Source organism: Hibiscus syriacus, unplaced genomic scaffold, assembly GCF_006381635.1.
Source record: "Hibiscus syriacus cultivar Baekdansim isolate YM2019G1 unplaced genomic scaffold, ASM638163v2 tig00110221_pilon, whole genome shotgun sequence".
In the NCBI taxonomy this organism is placed as follows: Eukaryota; Viridiplantae; Streptophyta; class Magnoliopsida; order Malvales; family Malvaceae; genus Hibiscus; species Hibiscus syriacus.
Genome location: NW_024062635.1, coordinates 308,915 through 317,919, shown reverse-complemented (window position 1 = coordinate 317,919; position 9,005 = coordinate 308,915).

Below are 9,005 nucleotides of genomic sequence, written 5' to 3'. Positions count from 1 at the left end.
GGCCTCCACTTCAAATTACGACTCCGATCTTGATTCGATGCCCGTCAACAAGCCTCTTATCTTCAATGGAGCTAATTATGCCTATTGGAAGAATAGAATGATGTACTTCATTCAAGCAAGTGAAATGGGAGCATGGAATACTGTAGAAGAAGAATACATCAAGCCTATCACTCATCCAAGGTTGTGGAGTGAAGGAGAGACAAGAATGTTCCAGCTCAACTCCAAAGCCATTCATATTATTTTTTGTGCTCTTGGACCAGATGAATACGGAAGAGTTTCATCGTGTACAACCGCCAAAGAAATATGGGACAAGCTTCAAGTCACACATGAAGGTACAGATGAGGTAAAGAAATCAAAAATAGTATTCTAACGCATAGCTATGAAAATTTCAGGATGAAACCAAATGAAGACATCAAAGCTATGACGGATAGATTTTCAACGATTATCAATGGTCTCAAATCATATGGAGAGATCATCTCAAATGAAAAGCTTGTGAGGAAGTTAGTCTACTCCCTCCCAAAATCATGGCAATCAAAGAAGACGGCAATCATCGAGTCTAAGGACCTATCGTCCTTAACTCTTGAAGAACTTATCGGTTCACTCCTCACTCATGAGATGATGCTTGAAGATGAGGTGGACCTTGATAAAGTGAAGAGACACCAAAGGAAAAGGAGAAGAAGAAAAATATTGGAGTTGCTCTCAAATCCACAAAAGATGAGAGTAATTCTAATAATGATGATGACGAGGAAATGGCATTTTTGCCAAACGGTTCAGAAAAATGATGAAACCTTACCAAGGAAGAAAATTCAAACGAAACGAAGGCCTCAAAAATGAACCAAAAGAGAAGGACCAATCATTTGCTATGAATGCAAAAAGCCGGGGCATGTCAAATATGATTGCCCACAATTGAAGAAAAAGGGTCAATCAAAGAATAAGCACAAGGCTCATGTGGCTACATGGAGCGATGAAGAAAGTTCCGATGAAGAGGAACAAGAAGTAGCAAACTTGTGCTTGATGGCATTCGGGGAAGATTCTAAGGTAACCTAACTCATCCGATTTTGATGATTTATCTTATGATGAGTTATTTGAGGAGTACAATGGGTTGGCTTCGGATTATGAGAAATTATTTTAAAATATAAAAATGATGTTTCAAAATGAAAAATGAAACAAACTCATATCCAAAACCAACAACGATCTTGAAAGTAAATCAAAGATTTGCAAATCAAACTAGAGAGTTTGAAAAGAAAAATTTAGATTTGCAAAATTTACTTTCAAAGATCAATGATCATCAAAAGAAAATTGATGATCTTAAAACTTCTTTTGATAAAGTTGGAACAAAAATTTTGAAAAGGTGGAAATTCAAAATCCAACTTTGTTAGAAAAAGTTTTAGAAACTAAAATCATAGAGGTCCCCAAAGAACCTCTAATGAAAAAATCATTAGAAGTATGGGGTTCCTAAAGAACTCATTACTACTAAAGATAAAAATATCCTACACAAATGGATACTAAGGGGACTAGGATTTTGGAAACTAAGGAATATGGACCAAAAGAATTTGGGTACCAAAAATCAAAAATTAATCTATGTTTGTAGGGAAAGGAGCATTGCTACAAGGCACGGGAAACAAATTCAAATTCATGGTACCTTGATAGTGGATGTCAAGACATATGACCGGAGACAAAAGCCGGTCATTGAGTTTAACGCAAAAATGGAGGAGAAGTGACTTTTGGAGACAATTAAGGTCATACTGAAGGTATTGGTACTATAGGTAATACTCTTCATACAAATTAAAATGTTTTGTATGTAATGGATTAAAGAATAATCTTTTGAGTATTAGTCAATTGTGTGATAAAGGATTCAATGTCTTATTTGAAATTAATGGTTGTAAAGTCATTGACATTGCATCTAATTGGATTATGCTTGTTGGTCATAGAATAGGAAACATTACATAGTGCATTATATTCTATTGATATGACTAATTTATGCCTAGTGCTAAGATGAGCATGATAGTTGGTTATGGATAGGAGACTAGGTCATGCTAGTATGAGTGTTTTGCAACGGTTAATTCAAGGAGACTTAGTAAGAGGGTGCCTAGCTTAAATTTGATAATGATAAAATCTGTGATGTTTGTGCTAAAGGAAAACAAAACGAGTTTCTTTTAAATCTTTAATGATGTATCAACTAGAGTATTACAATTGATCCATTTAGATCTTTTTGGGCCAACTAGAACTACTAGCTTGGGAGGAAAACAATATGCATTTTTGGTAGATGACTATTCTAGATACATTGGGTTCTATTCTTAAGTACTAAAGATGAAGCATTAGAAAATTTCATCACATTTTCAAAAATAATCCAAAATGAAAAGGTTACTATCACTAGTGTTAGAAGTGATCATGGAACTGAATTTGAAAATCTTGGATTTATTGAGTTTTGTAATTCTAATGGTATTAGCCATAATTTTTCAGCACCTAGAACCTCAACAAAATGGAGTTGTTGAGAGGAAAAATCAAACTTTAGAAGAAATGGCTAGAACCATGCTTTGTGAAAATAATTTGCCAAATATTTTGGGCGGAAGCCACAAATACCGCTTGTTATGTTGTAATCAAGTAATGATTAGGCCAATTTTAAAGAAAACTCCATATGAAATTCTCAAAAATAAAAAGCCTAACATTAGCTATTTCATCCTTTGGATGTAAATGTTTTGTTTTAAACAACGGTAAAGAAAACCTTGGCAAATTTGATGCTAAAAGTGATGAAGGAATTTTTCTGGGTTATTCCTTAAATTCTAAAGCTTATCGTGTATTAATAAAAATTTAGTTATAGAAGAGTCTATACATGTTGTTTTCGATGATAATCCCTTCCGAGGAAGGATTCTTCTATTAATGATGATGTAGGTATTGTACAAGCAAATGACGTTAGACATGACGTTGGAGAATCATCATCAAAGGAAGAAACAAAAGATGAGGAAACTCATTATCCCCTCGAGAATCCAACCAGTGAAGAAAGGGAAGTATCTTTTCCAAGAGTAAACTGTCAAGTGGTGAAATTATAGGTGATCCATCAAAGGGGTAACTACTCGATCTTCTCTTAGAAATATGTAATTATGTTGCATTTATTTCATGTATAGAGCCTAAGAACATCAAAGAAGCATTAAAGATGAACATTGGATTATGGCTAGCAAGAAGAATTAAATCAATTTGAGAGAAGTAAAGTATGGACATTAGTTGAAAGGCCTAGTAATAAACTACTGTAGGTACTAGATGGGTTTTTAGAAATAACTGATGAAAGTGGTAATATAGTGAGGAACAAGGCTAGACTTGTTGCTCAAGGATACTCAGAAGAGGCATAGACTATGAGAAACATACTCCCGTAGCTAGGATGGAAGCAATTAGAATGTTATTAGCATTTGCATGTTTCAATGAATTTAAATTATATCAAATGGATGTTAAAAGTGCAGTTTTAAATGGTTTTATAAAAGAAGAAGTGTACATGGAACAACCTCCAGGTTTTGAAGATTCAAATTTTCCGGATCATGTTTTAAAATTGACAAAAGCTCTTTATGGTTTAAAACAAGCTCCTAGAGCTTGGTATGAAAGATTGTCAAATTTTTTAATTGAAAAAGGTTTTTCAAAAGGAAAGGTTGACACTACATTGTTTTTAAAGAGAAAAGGTAAAGATTTATTAGTAGTTCAAATTTATGTTGATGATAATATTTGGTTCTACTAATGATGTTCTTTGCCAAGAATTTTCTAAGCTAATGCAAAGTGAGTTTGAGATGAGCATGATGGGGGAGCTCTCTTTTCTTGGGACTCCAAATCAAGCAAAGAAAAGATGGCATCTTCATTAATCAAGCTAAGTACGTCAAAGATATGCTCAAGAAGTTTGGACTGGAAAATGGGAAACCTCATGACACTCCAATGAGCTCTTCAACAAATCTTGACTTAGATGAAGGAGGTAAATGTATAGATGTTAAATTATGTAGGTCAATGATTGGCTCTTTGCTTTATCTAACTGCAAGTAGACCGGACATTATGTTTAGTGTTTGCTTATGTGCTAGATTTCAATCATGTCCTAAGGAATCACATTTACTAGCTGTTAAGAGAATCTTTAGATACCTTAAGGACACTCCTAGTTTAGAACTTTGGTATCCTAGAGACTCTAGCTTTAGCTTGCATGCCTTTTCTGATGCGGATTATGGAGGATGCAAATTAGATAGGAAAAGCACCTCCGGTACTTGTCAATTCCTTGGAAATATGCTGATTTCTTGGTTTTCAAAGAAGCAAAATTGTGTTGTATTATCTACCACTGAAGCGGAATACATTTCAGCCGGTAGTTGTTGTGCACAAGTTTTATGGATGAAACAACAACTTTTTGATTATGGAATTGAAGTAGGTATCATTCCTATCAAGTGTGACAATACTAGTGTATTTGTCTCACTAAAAATCCCATCCAAAAATTAGATAGAAAAGCACCTCCGGTACTTGTCAATTCCTTGGAAATATGCTGATTTCTGGTTTTCAAAGAAGCAAAATTGTGTTGTATTATCTACCACTGAAGCGGAATACATTTCAGCCGGTAGTTGTTGTGCACAAGTTTTATGGATGAAACAACAACTTTTTGATTATGGAATTGAAGTAGGTATCATCCTATCAAGTGTGACATACTAGTGTATTTGTCTCACTAAAAATCCCATCCAAACTCTAGAACTAAGCACATTGAAATAAGACACACTTCATTAGAGACCATGTCACTAAAGAAGATGTATTCTAGAATATGTTGATACTTTGCATCAATTAGCGGATATCTTTACAAAACCCTTAGACAAGGAAAGATTTGGACACTTAGGAGAGAATTAGGTTTGACCAACCTATCTTCACTTAGTGTTTAGAAATATTTTTTTAACACTTTTAATAAATACTGAAAAATGCTCATAATAGTAATTTTTTTTATTGCATTCATTGCTATTAGTTAGGGGGAGTTTATGATTCTTGATGAAAAATTAATTTTATGTTCAAATATCAATTAAAGATTAATTTAATTGTTGAACATAATTATTTTCAATATATGAGTTGCCATACCACTAGAGAAATTAATTTAGCATTTTGGGTGTTTAAAATCGGATTTTAGGATTTTGGTGCAGAGGGAATCGATCCCCCCATGAGGGAACCGATTCACCTTTGAAGGGGAACCGATTCCCCCACAGGGAATCGATACCCCCTGGGTTCTGTTAAAACGGGCACGCAAAAACCCTCCATTTCTTCCATTCCGACCAAACTCTCTCCTTTCTCCTTTCTTGCCTCAAATCAACGATATTAATCGGAATTCGCTTCAAATATCATCTTCTAAACCTGTTGGAGTCATTAAAATCGTGCAAACAACATCTAAACCCTCAATCTCATCTTTCAAGGTAAATTTTTTCTAAACTCTCTATTCATTGTTTTTGAACATAGGATTAGTTTAATTAGTTTTAGGTTGAAATAGTAATCGGGCATTGATTGTTTAGTGATTAGAAACTAGATGTTACAACTAATTTCATCAAAAACACAAGAATTTTCCAAAATTTTTAAATTTTCGAAATTAAAAAAAAAATTGTTGTTTTTCAAATCATTGTGTTTTGATTAAATTATGTTGTTGTTATGAAAACTATACATATATTGTTTCTCAAAACCATATTTTTCAAAAGTTTTTTCAAAAACTTTGCCCATTAGGATTGATTTAGAGAACCTTGAAATATTGAGGACTCAATTGAGTTTTGGGATTAATTAATTGCATACAATTGTTTTTAAAATTGCAGGTTATCCAATTTATTCCGATTTCCTTCACCATGTCTAATCCTAAACGTGCTAGGTCTTCATCTAGTCGTTCACAACGACAACCAAATCCACCTCCAAATCCTCCACCTATTCCAATTTCTAATCCTAATCCTATTGATCCTAGTTTGACTATCCAAAATTCGTGTTTCAATCATCCTGGTCCTAGAAATCATCGTTTTTGGTATTATCAATATTTCGACTCTTACAAAATCCGGGAAGAATGTATTCCTCTCGTCAGCTATGTTAGCTATCAATTTTAATATCTTCCTCTTTTACAAGAGTGGAAATTTGATAAACTCTTTGACCTTGAACCCATCGTTTACCATCAACTTATTCGTATTTTCTATTCTAATGCCGTTGTGTTAAAGACCAAACTGAAACCGAAACCATAGGAATTCGTTCCTACCTTCTAGGACAATTCTTATATACTGACTCAGCTTACATAGCCAATACATTCGGATTAGATAATGAAGGGATTTCAAATGAAAAACATGTTTTAGGATCTCGTTATAAAATAAGGGATAGTGCAAGTGTCCTAGACCTTCATGAACGTTTTTCATCTAATGATTTCTTGGTGGTTTCGACCATCTGGAGGTCGTTATTCTACTTAGAGCCTTAGATCTTTGGTGGTTACATTGTTTCGAAAACAATATTAAAATCAACCTACCTCGGATTATTTTTGCTGAAATTGTTGAAACCGTAAATCTTGTTCCTAATAAAAAACTTTGTTCATCTCTTGTTTACGGTTGTATTTTGAGTAATTTGTTTTCCAAAGCTAGGCTTAGAGTCGGTCTAGATGCCATTTTTCCTCTTAAGAAATAATTAACCTTCTTTCCTTAACGAGAGCGGGGGATTAAGGATAAGGAAACCGGGAATGGGTTCGATCTTCTGCAACTACTCCGGGAGCTAGTTCTTCACAAGCTCCACCCGAAGCTGACGAAGATCTCGAGCTTGAGCAACTAATGCGAGACATCGATGAAGCTGAGATGAACCTGAGCAGGCGAGGAGCCGAAGAGCAAGCACAACAATCGACTCAAATGCCTCCATATTTTCAACTTTTATGGAGACATTTGATTACGATATGCGACCATGGATTCGCACTTTAATTCTATAGAGTCCCATTTATCCACAATGGGAGCTCAACAATTAGAAATTCTTCGGGAAATGCTTGCAAATAATGAAGCAACCAACGCACGTATTAATGACCTGACTAACGAAATGGCCGCTATGCGAGCTCATTTTCCCTCCTGATCCGGATATATGATTAATGTTTTACTTTGTTTCCAAACTTATGTTTTAACATTTTGAATATTTTGGAATGTTTGAATTTATGGATGGTGTGAACTTTATGTTTGGTGTGATTTATTATTATTGCATCATTTACATCATTATTAGCAAATATGACCAATTTTACCATATCACATTGTTTATGAATATTGATTATGGAACTAATGGCTAACGGTTCTCTTGATTGTGATCTTAGCTTATGCATACATATACCGAATCAATTGGCTTAATATTTTTCACGTTTATTTGAATCTTTTTGATTTAAAAAAAAGGGGGAGAAGTGTGTTTAAGTGTGTTTTTAAATGATAAATGGGAGAGTGTTAAAGTAAGGGGGGAGTAATTTCAAAACTTGATTTCAAAATCTTAAAATTACTAAATGTTTTGTTATATCAAAAAGGGGAGATTGTTGAAAACTTTTTGATATTTCGATATAACAAATTAAGTTAAATGAATTTTAAGATTTTCCAAAATGATTTTCTAAGTATTCGATATAATTATTTGAATATCAAAACATTACTCCAAATATTCAAAATCATTTTAATCCTTACTTAAGTGTAAAATTAAGTTTTAATCTTAAACAATTTCAAAATAATCTTTCAAAGTATTTCGAACCATTTCAAAGTCAAAATTCAGATTGCTCAGAGGGAACCGATTCCCCCCCAAGGGGTACCGATTCCCCCCTGAATGGTTTGGCTCCGAGATTTCCAAAATGCTCAGAGGGAACTGATTCCCCCATAGGGGGTACCGATTCCCCCCTGTTCAACGGTCGAAATATTTGAATTTTACACTTAGGGAACCGATTCCCCATAGGGGGTACCGATTCCCCCACGCTCCAAATGTTTTATTAATTGTTTTCACACTAAAACGGCTATATGATCTTCACTAATCATCCCCAACATTCAGAAGTGATTCAAGGTGTATTTAAACAAGTTCTGAAGCCCTTGATCAACAAGAAATTATAGAGAAACAAGAGAAAGCATCAAACACCAAGTTGTGCAAATTAAGCCAATTTTCCTTTCAATATTCATTTTCTTTCAAGAACACCATTTGTGCTCATTTGTAATTATCTTTGAGTGTTATTTTCTTGTTCTAGAATTGTGCAAACATCTTACCTTGTGAGGTTTTCTTGTAAGTTTGCGAATTTGTAATCTTCTCTTTGGGAAAAGAGTGTTCTCAAGAGTTGGGGTATACTCTTAAGGGATTTTGTAAGGTTATCTCTTTGGCCTCAAAAGAAAGAAAAATTAGTGAATTTGTTGGAAAATCCTTAGTGTGGATAGCTAAGGTAGTGGACGTAGACTTCGTTTGAGAAAGTCGAACCACTGTAAATCGCTGTGCAATTACTTTCAATTTTTCTGCAAAAGCTTCCACGAAATTTTTAATTGCCAATTCACCCCCCTCTTGGCCGATTCCGTCGATCGATTAACTCAACAAGCAGTGACTGAAAAGAAAATAGATGTTAAAAGGTTGGTAGCTTATCTGGCTAATGTGATAAACACTCGAGCATCTAAGGTTAAGCTGGAGGATATTTTAACAGTTTCATAATTTTTGGATGTTTTATAATGAATGGCCTAGATTACCTCATGATTACGAGGTGAAATTTAAGATTGATTATTTTCTTAGTATTGTGCTTATATTAAAGATTTTGTATCGAATGTATTTGACTGAGCTTAGAGATTAAAGGCATAGTTACAAAAGTTGCTCGATAAGAGTTTCACTAGATCGAGTGTGTCTCTGTAGGATGCACTGGTACTCTGTGTTAAAAAGAAAATTGGATCTACGTGATTATACATAAATTATCAGCATCTGAATAAAGAAATGGTAAAGAATAAATACCCTCTTATGAGGATTTATGATCAGATTGACCAGCTTAAGGATGATTTAGTAGTTTTGAAGATTGATCATCTATC